Below are 15,868 nucleotides of genomic sequence, written 5' to 3'. Positions count from 1 at the left end.
TAACTCCCAAGAAAGTTACCCAATTGCTTGGGTAACGGCAGTCTTCTGGGATGATGTGTTCTACCTGAGGCCCCAGAGATGTACTATTGGAGCCGGTTTGTTGATTAACAATCACCCACCTCACTCCTTTGAAGTCACACCTCAAAGCAAGCAGACACCTGGGCGGCAGGTGAGGGGTGCAGCTTCCAGAATCCTGCATCCCCTTCCTTCTCAAGAATGCTCAGTGAGCGTGAGAGGGCAAGTCAAATCCCTGACTCAGATATAGAAGATTAACAACTTCTCCCCTACCCAGTTTACCCCAACCGAGGAATAATATTTCTGCCCAATGTGTTTGGCGAGCTCCAGGATTTGGAGTGGGAGTAAGAAGGTGAGTGAAGAACAGCTCGGCTATCAGCACCCTCCTCACATCCCCAGTCTTCAGCTGTGCTCACCTGGAAGCCTTGCCCACTCCCAGCCCCACCCCCATCACTTGTTTCCAGGCAAAAGAAATGCCTTTCAGATCCAAGGCAACCCTAAAGAGACCCTCCCTCCAGGACAGGGAACACTCAGGGTAGCTGGGACAAGGTTGGAAATGGCAACAGAGGCAAGGTGGGGAAATAGCCAGGAAACCTGGGACTCCAGACAGAAAAATGTGAGTCCCCTGGGGAGCTGTGAAAATACACAGACGCCCAGATCCCAGCTTGGACGTTATGGAGTCCAAGTACTAAAACGTATGAAAAGTCTCCAAGGTGATTTTAATGTGCGGTCAAGGCTAAGAAGCTTCTCTAGGTCAGGGGTCAGCAAGCTTTTTCCATAAAAGGCCAGATATGAAACATTTTAGGCTTTGCAGGGAATCTCATTTCCCCTTCCCACCCCCACCCCTTCCTCCCCTTCCTCTCCTCCTATTTCTCTTATTCTCCTCCTCCTCTGACAACCCTCTAAAGGTGTAGAAACTGTCCCAGCCATGGGCAGCACAAAAGCAGACAGCTGGCTGGATTTAGCCCACTTGCTGTGGTTGGCTGACCCTATCCTAGGTCAATGATTCTCAAACATTAGTCCTTGGACGAGAGAGGAGGAAGGTCAGTGACATGCTGGAAAGCTGGATCTCATGAACCAAAACCCTCACTGGCTGCTGCTGCTGCTGCTAAGTCACTTCAGTCATGTCCGACTCTGTGAGACCCCATAGACAGCAGCCCACCAGGCTCCCCCGTCCCTGGGGTTCTCCAGGCAAGAACACTGGAGTGGGTTGCCATTTCCTTCTCCAATGCATGAAAGTGAAAGGTGAAAGTGAAGTCGCTCAGTCATGTCCGACTCTTAGCGACCCCATGGACTGCAGCCTACCTGGCTCCCCCATCCATGGGATTTTCCAGGCAAGAGTACTGGAGTGGGGTGCCATTGCCTTCTCCGACCCTCACTGGCAGCCTTTGCCAATTCCATGGTGTAAATGCTCCGGCCATGCCCAGTCTCAAACCACTAATGTGATGTCACTGAACCAGAGTCCTGAGGAAATGTGCCCACAAGAGTCAGCGCTCACCAGGCAGGACCAGGTGGCTCCAGCCCATCACTTGATGGGCATTATCTGGGGAGCTGCTGAGCAAAGCACCCCTGGAAATTCTGGCGCCGCCAAGTGTGGGGAACTCTGTCCTTGGGTCTCTGAGGAAATGATCTACTGACCCATTCATTCAACAAGCTTTAAACAAGGCCCTGTGCTAGACTTTGGGAAAGTCCCCACCCTCAAGAAGGCCAGAGTCTAGAGGAGCCTTCCCAAGTTCATCTTACAGTATGACAGCGGACTGTGATAAGTGGGTCCAGGTGCTCTGACAACACAAGGAGGGGCCTCTGACCTGGACTTGGGCATCAGGGACTCACGTGTTTGGGGAAATTATCCATGACTTGGAATGTAAAGTGATGCTGGTATGTGTTAGTCCCTCAGTCGTGTCTGACTCTTTGCGACCCCATGGATTCTACGCCCCCCAGGCTCCTCTGTCCATGGGATTTCCCAGGCAAGAATACTGGAGTGGGTTGCCATTTCCTTCTCCCGGGGATCTTCCCAACCCACAGATTGAACCCACATCTCCAGCATTGCAGGCAGATTGTTTAGCATTGGAGCATTCTCCAGAAAGTCCATTGGAGAGTCATCTGACCCTCTAAGAGAATGTATTTTTGACAAATTCTTGATTAGAACTCGTGCATAAAATTAGAAGTTACCTTTTATAAAACAGATACACAATTTTTTTTTTTTTCTGACCAGTAAATAAGTGCTGTGCTTAGTCACTCAGTCATGCCCAACTCTTTGCAACCCCATGGACTGTAGCCAGGTTCCTCTGGATTAGGGATTCTCCAGGCAAGAATACTGGAGAAGGTCGCCATTTCCTCCTCCAAGGGATCTTCCCAACCCAGGGACTGAACCAAGGTCTCGCTCATTGCAGGCGGAGTATTTACCATCTGAGCCACCAGGGAAGTCACAACTGTGGAAATAAAAATCACTTATACTTTCTAATTCCAGTGTGATCAAGCTGTTTATATACCACAGCTAGGAAGAAAATTAAAATGAAAAAAACAGGATCACCTTGCCTGCCTCTGGTTGCCTATACCATAAAACCTTGTCTATTTCCCATAAACCTGCAACTCCTCCGTAACAATTTCCATTTACCCTTTATTTTTTTTTGCTATCCTGATATCTGAAGATATGCCATGACCTTTGGGATTATGATAATGATCAGAGAAAGCTGATGTTTTTCATCATGAAAAGGCTAATTTAAACTTGATAACCTTGGTGATTTTACAGAGGTGTTTTTTTTTTTTTTTTCTTTAAGGGCTCATTATGTTTTATATTTGGCAAGTCAGCCCTTCTGAAGTCTCTCTCCCTGACATCTTTGATGGTAAATTTTTCTTTCATTTCCTAAACACTATCATCTCTGAGTCTCTGATGGAAGATAATGGGTGATGTTTTTATTGCCCGGTTGAATATTAACCAGTTTTACACTGAATTGCAAAAAGTGAATTGGTACTTTTCTTTCAGCAGTTTTTTTTTTCCCACTGACTATATAAATCCCAATCTCTCATATCTTTCAGTGAACCAGCTATTTTTCTTTCTGTTAATCCCCTCATGTATCAGGTAGCTTCAACAAAACTGCAAACTGAATGGCTTCAAACAAGAGCCATTTATCTCATTCTGCATATTGGCTGGGCGGTTCTTCTGATCTGGGTTAGATGAGTGGTCTCTACTGGACGTGATTACGGGCTTGCAGTTATCTGGCAAAACACCCTACAATGTTGGCCTACCCTGAGCATGAGGCAGACGTAATAACCACTACACTATGGGAGTGGGACCCGGCCCCTGAGTGATCCAAAACGTCCTTGCTTCCCTGACAGGTGATTGGCCGGCTGCTGACCGGAGCAAGAGGGACAACCGTAACTGTGTCTCCAATCACCCAGCAGAGTAACCCCAGCTTTTCATACAGTAGTTGCTGGATTCCACAAGCAGCAAGTGAGGGCAAGCACTGCTAGGCACATACTTTCCAGTCTCTGCTAGTATTTCCTTTGCTATCGTGTCACTGGTATGTGGCAGGGTGGGAAGTACAGATATGGGGGGGCATGGATGAACTGGAGACCTTGTTGGAATGACTTACCACACCTCATTCATGAGTTGAATGAAAGTTTGGCACAGGCTAAGAAATAACTCTGTTGGAGTATGATGCTTCTACAGGAGGAAGACATGCCAAGATGCCCAAAGGGATCCCTGTAAAAAGACAGGGGTCAGAAAAGTGAAGAGGCAGTGAAGGGAAGTGTGCTTCAGGCAGAGGGGAAAGTGCATGCCAAGTCCTGGAGGTGGAGCTGCAGAGCCTGCTGCAGAGAGATGCCCGCTGCGGCTGGAACAAAAGGCATAGTGAACATTGACTTTTTGGTTGTTCCATCACTAAGTTGTGTCCGACTCTTGGTGACCCCCATGGACTTCAGCACACTGGGCTGTCTTCTATTTTATTCATATGTGCTGCTGCTAAGTCACTTCAGTCATGTCTGACTCTGTGCGACCCAATAGACGGCAGCCCACCAGGCTCCCCTGTCCCTGGGGTCCTCCAGGCAAGAACACTGGAGTGGGTTGCCATTTCCCTCTCCAGTGCATGAAAGTGAAAGGTGAAAGTGAAGTCGCTCAGTCATGTCCAACTCTTCGCGACCCCATGGACTGCAGCCTACCAGGCTCCTCCGTCCATGGGATTTTCCAGGCAAGAGTACTGGAGTGGGTTGCCATTGCCTTCTCTGTATTCATACATACTTCTGTTTAAATACATTAAGTACTTCTGTTAAGTACATGGGAAAAGACCCTGATGCTGGGAAAGGTTGAAGGCAAAAGGAGAAGAGGGCAGCAGAGGATGAGATGGTTGGATGGCATCATTGACTCAATGGGATATGAACTTGGACAAACTCTGAGAGATAGTGAGGGATAGGGAGGCCTGATGTGCTGCAGTCCATGGGGTCTCCAAGAGTTGGACACGACTTAGCGACTGAACAATGGCACTTTGTATTTAAACATGAAGAGGTTTCAATCACCAGTTTATCAATGGCCAGATCACTGTAAGATGAAACTTTAATGCTTTTTTGCTTTGGCTCCTTATCTCTGCCTTCTGAGAAGACCTATGGTCCAGAGATCGGATCTTTCCTTGACTAAGGATCCAGTCTGATGGGCCATTGCAGTCTACAGTGAAAAGACTTGCCTTTTTGGAGACAGGAAGGATTCCTCACAGACTTTGAAGGAGGTTTGAGGAAGAAGAGAAGAGAGGCAGATGTAAAGAGGGGATTGGCAGGAAGCTGGGCAAGATCCCTGGGAATTTGACCAAGACAGAGGCTGCATGCACTTGGGAAGAGCTGGGGGCAGGGAGAGAACCTGGCAAAGACTGTTGTGAAAGGTTTCGAGGAGTCCAGAGGTTGCACAGGCTCCCTGCCTCCACCCAGGCTATTCCTCTCACAGGTGCCAGTGAGGAATTTACTTTGACCGCACCCAGCAGTTTCCCAGTGACCTCTCACCTCGGTCCCTATCTGAGTTTCTCATCTGGAAGAACCACACTCTGTGCCTCCAAGCTCCCATAAGCCTAAGAGAAGGGTGGCAGGGGACCTGGGCTGGGAGTGAGACTGTGGATTAAGGGGCATCCTCTTCCTTCTGTTTCTATTTTTTTAGGGTCTGATGGAGTGAAGTAAGACTGTGCTGAATCAGCTGAAGAACCCCCAAGTCTCCCTGTCATGGGAGATTTCACGAGGGAACACAGACTAGCTCAAACACATAGTCCCCTCCCCAGAAGCAGTCACTGTGAAAGGGAAAAGCGAAAGTGTTAGTTGCTCAGTTGTGTCCGGCTCTTTGTGACCCCATGGACTCCTCTGGCTCCTGGAGCCAGGCTCCTCGGGATTCTCCAGTCAAGAGTACTGGAGTGGGTAGCCATTCCTTTCTCCAGGGGATCTTCCTGACCCAGGGATTGAACCCAGGTCTCCCAATTCTTTATTGTCTGAGCCACCAGGGAAGCCTTAAGTGTGTTGTTCCAAAACTTTTGTGTTTTTACCCACGCCGAGCTATGTGCGACATCCACAAGTGTGGATTTCAGATGTGTTTTCAAACTGTTAAAGAGAGAGTGGAGGGGAGCCCAAACAACCTAGGTTCCTATAAGAAAGCTGGATGGAAGTCACTGGGTTGGCTGTCTGAAAGGACTGAGTGATTTTATGCAAAGTAACTGGTACCCAGAGGTCAGGCTCAAAGACAGCAGGGAGAATGAGAGATGGAGCTTTATTTCCAAAGCTGCTGTTCCTTAACTTCAGGAAGAAGTGTCAGTCAGCTTCTACAGTTACCGCCTTGCTACCTCCATCCTGCTTTCCTGATCACAGAGAGGAAAGGAAGCTAAAGCGACTTGCAAGGAACGGGCCCCTGGGAGAAGAAATGAGATTCTCCCCCCTTGAATGCCAGCGGGGAGGGAGGAGCAGAGAAGGCCAGATTGACAGGGGAGCAGCTCAAGAGCTAATTAAGTCTGCACAGGAGCCAAGAGGGCCTCTCCCTGGGACGCTGCCAGCAAGCGAAGCTTTTTGATGTAGCTCTGAAGTCTGGGCGGGCAGGCAGAGCCAACTCCGGGCCTTGGAATGAGGGCCAGTGTTGCAGCTGCCAGAAGTTTCAGGAGAGGAGGAAATGAAGAAGACACCTCTGGGCAGACTGAAGACCACCACCTGATTGTGCAGTGACAGTGTGAGAAGGGCATTCAAGCCCTTCTCCTGGTATGATTATGTCAGTAAATGTATCGTAATCCAAGGGGGCAAAACCCAGCCCCAAATGACACCCTCCCCCTTCACATCAAGGATCACGCACCACCTAGTGTCAGCTCCTGGAATTACAAGCACAGGTGTTGACTGGATTTGGCGACTTGCAAGGCTTCCCTTGTGTGTGTGTGTGTGTGTGTGTGTGTGTGTGTGTGTGTGTGTGTTAGCAGGTCAGTTGTGTCCGACTCTTTGAGACATGGCCTGCCCCTCCCATGAACTGTAGCCTGCCAAAGTCCTCTGTCCATGGAATTCTCCAGGCAAGAATACTGGAGTGGATTGTCATTCCCTTCTCCAGGGCATCTTCCTGACCCAGGGATCAAACCTGAGTCTCCTGCATTGCAGGCAGATTCTTTACCATCTGAGACACCAGGGAAGCCTTGCAAGTCGCCAAATCCAAGGCTCAATGGTGAAGCATCCGCCTGTCAGTGCAAAAGTCTCGGATACAATCCTTGGCTTAGGAAGATCCCCTGGAGAAGAAAATGGCAACCCACTCCAGTATTCTTGCCTGGGAAATCCCGAGGACAGAGGAACCTGGTGGGCTACAGTCCATGGGGCTGCAAAAGAGTCATACACGACTTAGCGGCTAAACAACAGCAAAGCTAAATCACAGAGCAAGCAGGGTGCATGCCCACAGCTTCTCTTTCACTACCATCGCGCTGTAATTGCCCACCCACCTCTGGCCTCACTCTCCGGTCTCTACAAAGGGCGAACACAAATAATGCTAATAATGCTTCCTGGCATTTGGGTGACCTTTCAGAATCTCAAAGCCCGTTCACATAAATGACCTCAAACCACAGAGAGGAGGCAGGCAGGAAGCTGTAATGATCCCTGTCTTACCAAGATGGAAAAACTAAGGACCAGAAAGACAAAATAGCCTAGATGTTTTCACGAGGGAACCAGCTCTGAAAGGCATCCCCACCCCCGTCCCGGCTCCAAGTTCAAAGCTGTGTCCCCCTGTCTCACTGAAGCCTCCTGACACACAGCTCCCCTGCTTTCCTAGCAGGGGAGCCCAGGCCTGGCTGCAACTGAAGTGACCTGCGGAGTTTCCGGCACACAGCGGGGCCTAGATCCTGAGTCCGGAAATTCTGATTTAACCAGTGTGGGGTGATACCCAGGGAATCGGTATTTTATACAGCTCCCCAGGTGAGGTGAGGTAATGTGTAGCCGGGATTGGGAACCACAGTGTTACAGGAATGACACGGCAGGAGAGAAAGCCATCAGGCTTCAGTCTCAGAGAGTTTATGGCCACTAGAACACCACACACACCAAAGACTTCTGAACATCACAGAGGCCAGAGTCGGCCCTCTGAGGCCCTTCTCCTCAGCCCATACAGCTACTTGCGGATAGACACACACTCAGGGATGCAGAGAGACACACGCCCAGACACACACAGGCATGGACACACACGTATGACTACTTGACACAATATAAGGGATGTATTCTTGGGCAAACTCCAAGAGATCATGAAGGACAAGGAAGCCTAGCGTGCTGCCATCCACGGGGCTGCAAAGAGTCAGACGTGACTTGGCGACTGAACAACAAAGGGACACATTAGTACCTGCCCTGTTTTCCAACTAACTCATACCCAAACCTAAACAGGAGATTCCCAGCTTTCTACACCCCCTCCAGGATTATGGAACTCCTCTGCATTTACTGAAATCATTGCCGAAATCAGAACTCAGGAAACCTGCCAGACCCCAGCCCACTTCCTGCTCTCTCTGCTCAGAGAACTACGGCATCCAGAAATGTCTCGGGTCAAGACATTCACGGCACAAAGGAAGAGGTTGCCCCAGAGGCGTCCATACAGAAAGCTGGAACAACTGGATTTCTTGAACTTCAAGTGTCACCTGGTAAGTCACACAGCATTTTCTGTGCTTGGTGGAGACTGGGTAAGAGTCAAGTCTACAGTTGGAAACCTCCCATCTCCCTCACCTGTCTGGCATTTTGCACACCTGTGTTGAAGCCAGTGATGTTGGGACTGGGGTAGCTGTGCATTCAAACTCAGCCTCTACTTCCCTACCCAGGGCTAGAAGACAGCACCTTACAATGGGATTCCTGCAGAAAAAGGAGGCTGGTACCACCTGGGCATGTAGCTTTCTCCCTGGCCTTCTCTAGGTTCAGCCAGGAGAGCTCTTGTCTCACTCATCCCTGCCATGGCTGGGCCTACACCATGCCCAACGCATGGCCTGCCCAGACGCAGCATCCCTGGACAAGGAAACCTCTGTCCTGGAAGGTCACCCTGGCAGTCCTGCAGCTGAGCCAAGGGGAGCGGAGGAAGCTAACAGGATTAGGTTAGTGAGGTCATGGCCAGGGTGTCCTGCCTGTGTCTTAGATGGTTGCATTTTGCAGCTGGTGATTAAGAGGCAGGCTCTGCAGGATTCAAGCTCATTACCATGTAATTGAATCTCCTCCCAGACGCCAGCTGAGGCATGGAGCGTTTAAGAACATTTTCCGAGACTGCAAAGCCCGGCAGGCCGCCATCAGAGCTCCCTGGGGACATTCCGGGGTGCCGGGAAGCGTCAGGCCCTCTGGGGACAGCATTTGAGCAGAGGACTCTTTCTGTCAACTGGTGGCAGCCTGGGAAGCTGCTCTGAGCAAGGATTTCAGATGAAATGTCACCCCCTTCTTCTTAGCAGCCACCCCATACTCAGCACTGCCCCCAGGTCTCAGGTTAAAAGCTCGGGGCTCCAGAGGAGTCACGGGAAGAACCCTGGAGGTGGGGTAGCTGGACTGGGGTCCTTCAGCCGAGCAGCTGTGGGGTGGGGGCTGCGAGGGGTGGGAAGGCAGCGTGACTAAGTGATTATGTGGTCTTATCTAGTCACTAAGTTGTGTCCGACTCTTTTGCAACCCCAAGGATTGTAGCCCACCAGGCTCCTCTGTCAATGGAATTTCCTAGGCAAGAATACTAGAGTGGGTTGCCATTCCCTTCTCCAGGGGATCTTCCTAACCCAGGGATCGAGCCTGCATCTCCTGCATTGGCAGGCAGATTCTTTACCACTGATTATGGGCAAGCTATAAAAACCCAACTCCACCATTCACTAGCTCAGTGACCTTCAGTTCAGTTCATTTGCTCATTGGTGTCCGACTCTCCAACCCCATGGACTGCAGCATGCCAGGCCTCCCTGTCCATCACCAACTCCCAGCGCTTGCTCAGACTCATGTCTATCAAGTCGGTGATGCCATCCAGCCATCTCATTCTCTGTCATCCCCTTCTCCTCCTGCCTTCAATCTTTCCCAGCATCAGGGTCTTTTCCAGTGAGTCAGTTCTGTGCATCAGGTGGCCAAAGTATTGGAGTTGCAGCTTCAGCATCAGTCCTTCCAATGAATATTCAGGACTGATTTCCTTTAGGAAGGACTGGTTGGATCTCCTTGCAGTCCAAAGGACTCTCAAGAATCTTCTCCAACACCACAGCTCAAAAGCAGCAATTTATCGGCACTCAGCTTTCTTTATAGCCCAACTCTCACATCCATGTATGACTACTGGAAAAACCATAGCTCTGACTAGACGGACCTTTGTCGGCAAAGTAATGGCTCTGCTTTTTAATATGCTGTCTAGGTTGGTCATAGCTTTTCTTCCAAGAAGCAGGTGTCTTTTATTTTCATGGCTGCAGTCACTATCTGCAGTGATTTTGGAGCCCAAGGAAATAAAGTCTGTAACTGTTTCCATTGTTTCCCCATCTAAGGACTCAGTGACCATAGCCAGGGTACTAACCTCTGTGTGTCTCGGTTTCCTTATCTGGAAAGGGGTAATAATGAAATGACATATCTCCTAGTTTACAGCAAAGATGTATAAAATAACACTGTGCAACTTGTCCCTCTTGGCTTCTGGGCTCCCAGGGGCTGTGCCAGGGCACCAGCCTACAGGTTGCTTTTCTTGCCTTTCTCGGAACCAAGCATGAAGAGATCAGCAGCATTAGTTGCCCATGGCTGGGACTCCATGGGGAGGTATAATAGGCATTCACTATATTCCAGATGGGGCTTCCCTGGAGGCTCAATGGTAAAGAATCCTCCTGCCAATGCAGGAGATGTGGGTTTGGTACCTGCGTCAGGAAGATCCCCTGGAGAAGGAAATGGCAGCCCACTCCAGTATTCTTGCCTGGGAAGTCCCATGGACAGAGGAGCCTGGCATGCCTACAGTCTGTGGGGTCACAAGAGTCTGATATGACTTAAGGACTAAATACATACATACACATATTCTAGATACTGAGCCAGGCATCTACTTATCAAGTTGAAAGCGCACTTCATGGCATCCCAGGTTATGCTTTGTGAAAACAGTCTCAGAGGCTTAGTGAAGAAAGGACCTTGCCCAGGGTCTCACACCCACAGCCAGCAAGTGAGGGGTTGGGGTTTCGAATCCAGGTCTTCATGAAGAACACCTACACAAAGGTGAAGAATGCATCTTTAACTGATGGAGGTTGCAATCGAGAGAACCAACCGGAGGGTAGTTGAAGAGGCTCTTATTCATCCTTGTCGGGGGTACACAGAGGTCTCAAGACAGGAAAAGCAACACTACACACTGCCGATGTGTTACTCGTGGCTACACTGCTTTTTTTCTCCTTTTCTCAGTGTTGACCGAGGCATCTACATCCTTCATAGCACCGTCTGCATCACTCTTCTGTAGGGAGAGAGTAAATCTACAGAGGCATTCCAGAGGGATCATCAGAGACCGTAAGGCAGGTTGTCGCTAACAAGTAACACTCTGCTTTGCAATGGAGTAAGTGCAAAAAGCGAAAGGGATTTGCTAATTCTGCTGTTATTTAACATGACGTTTTCCAGCCTCAGCACTATTGAGATTTTGGGGCTAGTAAATTTTTTGCTGTGGGGGAATGTCCTCTGCGCTGTAGTATGCTTGACAGCATCCCTGGTTACCAGTTATTAGATGCCAGTGGCACACACTTTCCTCCCCACCACAAGTTGTAACAGTCAAAAATGTCTCTACACGTTGCCAAGCGTCCCTTGAGTAGGTAACATTGCTCAAGGCTGAGAACCACCACACCAAGTCATAACTCTGCAGCTACAATATATATAATGCAATGCAATTTATATAGTAGAAGTCTAGTAAGTCCTAGTCATTGCAATAAGATAATTAAATGCAGTGAGTTAGTTATAGAAGGAAGTTAGTTCACTTCTTTATATAATGTAACAAATTAAATTTCAAACAGACTAAAGAATTCAGATTTTTTAAAAATCAAAGAATTAAAACATATAGAAGAATGTTTATCTGATCCTATGGTCTAAAAAGTAACACTTTTAAAGTAAAAAAAAACCAGCATAAATAAAAGGTAAAATTCAATGTGACATATTCTGTATGTATATTAATATATTAACAGTCTATAGTCTATGTGACTTATGAAGGATTAATATATTCCTACATTAAAAATAGATGTTATAAATAGAAAATAAAAGACCAATGCCTCAGTAGAGGAAAAATAAAAGGCAAAGAATATGAGCTGGATATGCACAAAAGAAGGAAAGTAAGTTAGTCAACAAACTTTAAAATGTCTGATATTTTCAGTAACTCAAAAAATGTAAATTAAAACAACTGCAATATACTTTTGCATATACAATTGACAGAAATTGGCTTTAAGCAGTAACATCTAGTTGTGGGGAGAATGTGCAGAACCTGGTTTTGCATATGGGAATTAATTTATGTGGTTTTATCTTCCCAAGGGAGTTTTGGTATCAAAATTGACATATTTTTGACCCAAACATTTCACTTTCAGAAATATATCCAGAAAAAAAAAAATCATGATTGTGTATAAAATGCATCATCGAGATTGCTTTCCACAGCAGGAGGCAGCTGGTTGCATCAGTGATGCTATATCCATAAAAGTGAATCCCGTGAAGTCTGTTAAAAGAATATGCAGACTGTGTTTTCCAAACTGGTCTTTCCCAATTCCAAGGGGTTCCTTGGGCTGCTTCAGCAGTTGCCTCTGGTTGGTGGGGGTTGTATGGGGGGGAACTATCAGCCAGGGAGGGGCAAGGGGACAGGAACAGGTAAGACTGAGAGCCTCCCACTCCTATTCAGTATAGTCCACTTCATTTTGGTTTACATATTAGGCTTACAGAAGAAGTCCTTTAAAGAATGCATTCCAGGGCTAAAGAAGTTTGCATAAGATTGTTGTAGAATAGCATACTGGCAGAAATGACATGAGTTTCGGAATCAAACAGATCTGGTTATAGTGCCTGTTCTGCCACTAAACTAGTCTTGTGACCTTGAGCAAGATGCTTGATCCCTCTGTGCTTTGGTTTCCTCATCTGTAAATTAAAAACAATAATGATGCCTAACTTACAATCACTATTATGAAAATGGAGATAATACATGTCAAATGCACAGACCTCAGCTAATAATAAGCAGCAATCAAGGGTAGCTACCACTATATTATATATTATATATCTAATGAGATGCAAAAATGTCCACAAGTACACTGAACAAAGAAGATCGTCCACAGCAAAATCATGCATGTCAATATATAATGGATCACGTGAGAGCAAATGTATACACAACACCAGTGCTAATGTTTGCTGGGAGGTAGAATTCCAGGTGGTTTCGAGTTATTCCTTTTTGCTTCCTCTCCCAGAAAGTGTTTTCGTAGACTCCTAAGACCCTGTATCTCTGTATGCGTAGGAGGGGGTCAGGTGATATGACTCACATTCCTTTTTACAATGTCCCGACAGTCCAGACAGAGTTAGACTTCACCTTTAGCCTGTTTGATAGGTAGGATTTGTATCACTCAGGATTCATCTTGTCTGCTAATTCTGGGCCTTTAGGAGATGATACATTGGTGTCAATATGTGGAGATCATTAAATCCAACTGAGAATTGTCTCATGGGAGCTGGTGGAAGGATGCTGCGGATTACAGCTAGGCAGCACCTCATAAGCCCTGAGGACAAGCATCTGTGAAATGGGGCAGTGTTGAGAGCCAGCCGTTTCTTCTGCCTCTTTTGATATAGATGCTGCTGCTTATTATGGGATGTCCTGGGTACTGCAATAAGAGAAGGCAGAACTAAAAAGGGATTTTAGAATGTGAGAAAAGGCATGGTCTATATCAAACTATCTCAAATTTATCGAGTTGTGAAGTTGAACAGTTCTATGAAGACCTACAAGACCTTCTAGAACTAACACCCAAAAGAGATGTCTTTTCATTATAGGGGACTGGAATGCAAAAGCACGAAGTCAGAAACACCTGGGGTAACAGGCCAATTTGGCATTGGAATACAGAATGAAGCAGGGCAAAGGCTAATAGAGTTCTGCCAAAAGAACGCACTGGTCATAGCAAACACCCTCTTCCAACAATGCAAGAGAAGACTCTACACATGGACATCCCAGACGGTCGACACTGAAATCAGATTGAGTATATTCTTTGCAGCCAAAGATGGAGAAGCTCTATACAGTCAGCAAAAACAAGACCAGGAGCTGACTGTGGCTCAGATCATGAACTCCTTATTGCCAAATTCTGACTGAAATTGAAGAAAGTGGAGAAAACCACTAGACCATTCAGGTATGACCTAAATCAAATCCCTTATGATTATACAGAGGAAGTGAGAAATACATTTAAGGGACTAGATCTGATAGACAGAGTGCCTGATGAACTATGGATGGAGGTTCGTGACATTGTACAGGAGATAGGGATCAAGACCATCCCCAAGAAAAAGAAATGCAAAAAAAGCAAAATGGCTGTCTGAGGAGGCCTTACAAAGAGCTGTGAAAAGAAGAAAAGTGAAAATCAAAGGAGAAAAGAAAAGATATACCCATTTGAATGCAGAGTTCCAGAGAACAGCAAGGAGAGATAAGAAAGCCTTCCTCAGTGATCAATGCAAAGAAATAGAGGACAACAAGATCTCTTCAAGAAAATTAGAGATATCAAGGGAACATTTCATGCAAAGATGGACACAATAAAGGACAGAAAAGGTAGGGACCTAACAGAAGTAGAAGATATTAAGAAGAGGTGGCAAGAATACACAGAAGAACTATACAAAAAGATCTTCACAACCCAGGTAATCACGATGGTGTGATCACTCACCTAGAGCCAGATATCCTGGAATGTGAAGTCAAGTGGGCCTTAGGAAGCATCACTATGAACAAACCTAGTGGAGGTGATGGAATATCAGTTGAGCTATTTCAAATCCTGAAAGATGACGCTGTGAAAGTGCTGCACTCAATATGCCAGCAAATTTGGAAAACTCAGCAGTGGCCGCAGGACTGGAAAAGGTCAGTTTTCATTCCAATGCCAAAGAAAGGCAATGCCAAAGAAAGGCAATGCCAAAGAATGCTCAAACTACCACACAATTGCACTCATCTCACATGCTAGTAAAGTAATGCTTGAAATTCTCCAAGTCAGGCTTCAGCAATACGTGAACTTCCAGATGTTCAAGCTGGTTTTAGAAAAAGCAGAGGAACAAGAGATCAAATTGCCAACATCCGCTGGATCATGGAAAAAGCAAGAGAGTTCCAGAAAAACATCTATTCTGCTTTATTGACTATGCCAAAGCCTTTGACTGTGTGGATCACAATAAACTGTGGAAAATTCTGAAAGGGATGGGAATACCAGACCACCTGACCTGCCTCTTGAGAAACCTGTATGCAGGTCAGGAAGCAACAGTTAGAACTGGACATGGAACAACAGACTGGTTCCAAATAGGAAAAGGAGTGCGTCAAGGCTGTATATTGTCACCCTGCTTATCTAACTTATATGCAGAGTACATCATGAGAAACACTGGGCTGGAAGAAGCACACGCTGGAATCAAGATTGCCGGGAGAAATATCAATAACCTCAGATAGGCAGATGACACGACCCTTACGGCAGAAAGTGAAGAACTAAAGAGCCTCTTGATGAAAGTGAAAGTGGAGAGTGAAAAAGTTGGCTTAAAGCTTAACATTCAGAAAAGTAAGATAATGGCATCTGGGCCCATCGCTGCATGGGAAATAGATGGGGAAACAGTGGAAACAGTGTCAGACTTTATTTTTCTGGGCTCAAAAACCACTGCAGATGGTGATTGCAGCCATGAAATTAAAAGAAGCTTGCTCCTTGGAAGGAAAGTTATGACCAACCTAGACAGCATATTAAAAAGCAAAGACATTATTTTGCCAACAAAGGTCTGTCTAGTCAAGGCTATAGTTTTTCCTGTGGTCATGTATGGATGTGAGAGTTGGACTGTGAAGAAAGCTGAGTGCTGAAGAATTGATGCTTTTGAGAAGTTGGAGAAGACTCTTGAGAGTCAGGAGATCCAACCAGTCCATCCTAAAGGAGATCAGTCCTGGGTATATTCATTGGAAGGACTGATGTTGAAGCTGAAACTCCAATACTTTGGCCACCTGATGCGAAGAGTTGACTCATTTGAAAAGACCCTGATGCTGGGAAAGATTGAGGGCACGAGGAGAAGGGAACGACAGAGGATGAGATGGTTGGATGGCATCACCAACTTGATGGACATGAGTTTGGGTGAACTCCGGGAGTTGGTTATGGACAGGGAGGCCTGGTGTGCTGCAGTTCATGGGGTCACAAAGAGTCGGACACAACTGAGCGACTGAACTGAACTGAGGCCACATTATCTGACAGCCATCAAAAGGGCAATGAAATGGCCTAAAATTTTT

At 46.8% G+C, this 15,868-nt stretch overlaps 1 long non-coding RNA gene across 1 annotated transcript; it reads right to left on the bottom strand.

Annotated features, from left to right (window-relative positions):
* Positions 1-10,470: 10,470 nt before the first annotated feature.
* LOC132657411 (uncharacterized) lies at positions 10,471-14,885 on the bottom strand. Its single transcript, XR_009595556.1, has 2 exons — positions 14,298-14,885; positions 10,471-13,259 (listed from the first exon to the last, which is right to left on the bottom strand). It is a non-coding gene; the product is annotated as an uncharacterized LOC132657411 (long non-coding RNA).
* Between the last annotated feature and the right edge of the window lie 983 nt (positions 14,886-15,868).

The sequence above is a fragment of the Ovis aries genome, chromosome 11, assembly GCF_016772045.2.
Source record: "Ovis aries strain OAR_USU_Benz2616 breed Rambouillet chromosome 11, ARS-UI_Ramb_v3.0, whole genome shotgun sequence".
NCBI classification, from domain to species: Eukaryota; Metazoa; Chordata; class Mammalia; order Artiodactyla; family Bovidae; genus Ovis; species Ovis aries.
This window is presented reverse-complemented; position numbering and strand designations above follow the sequence as displayed.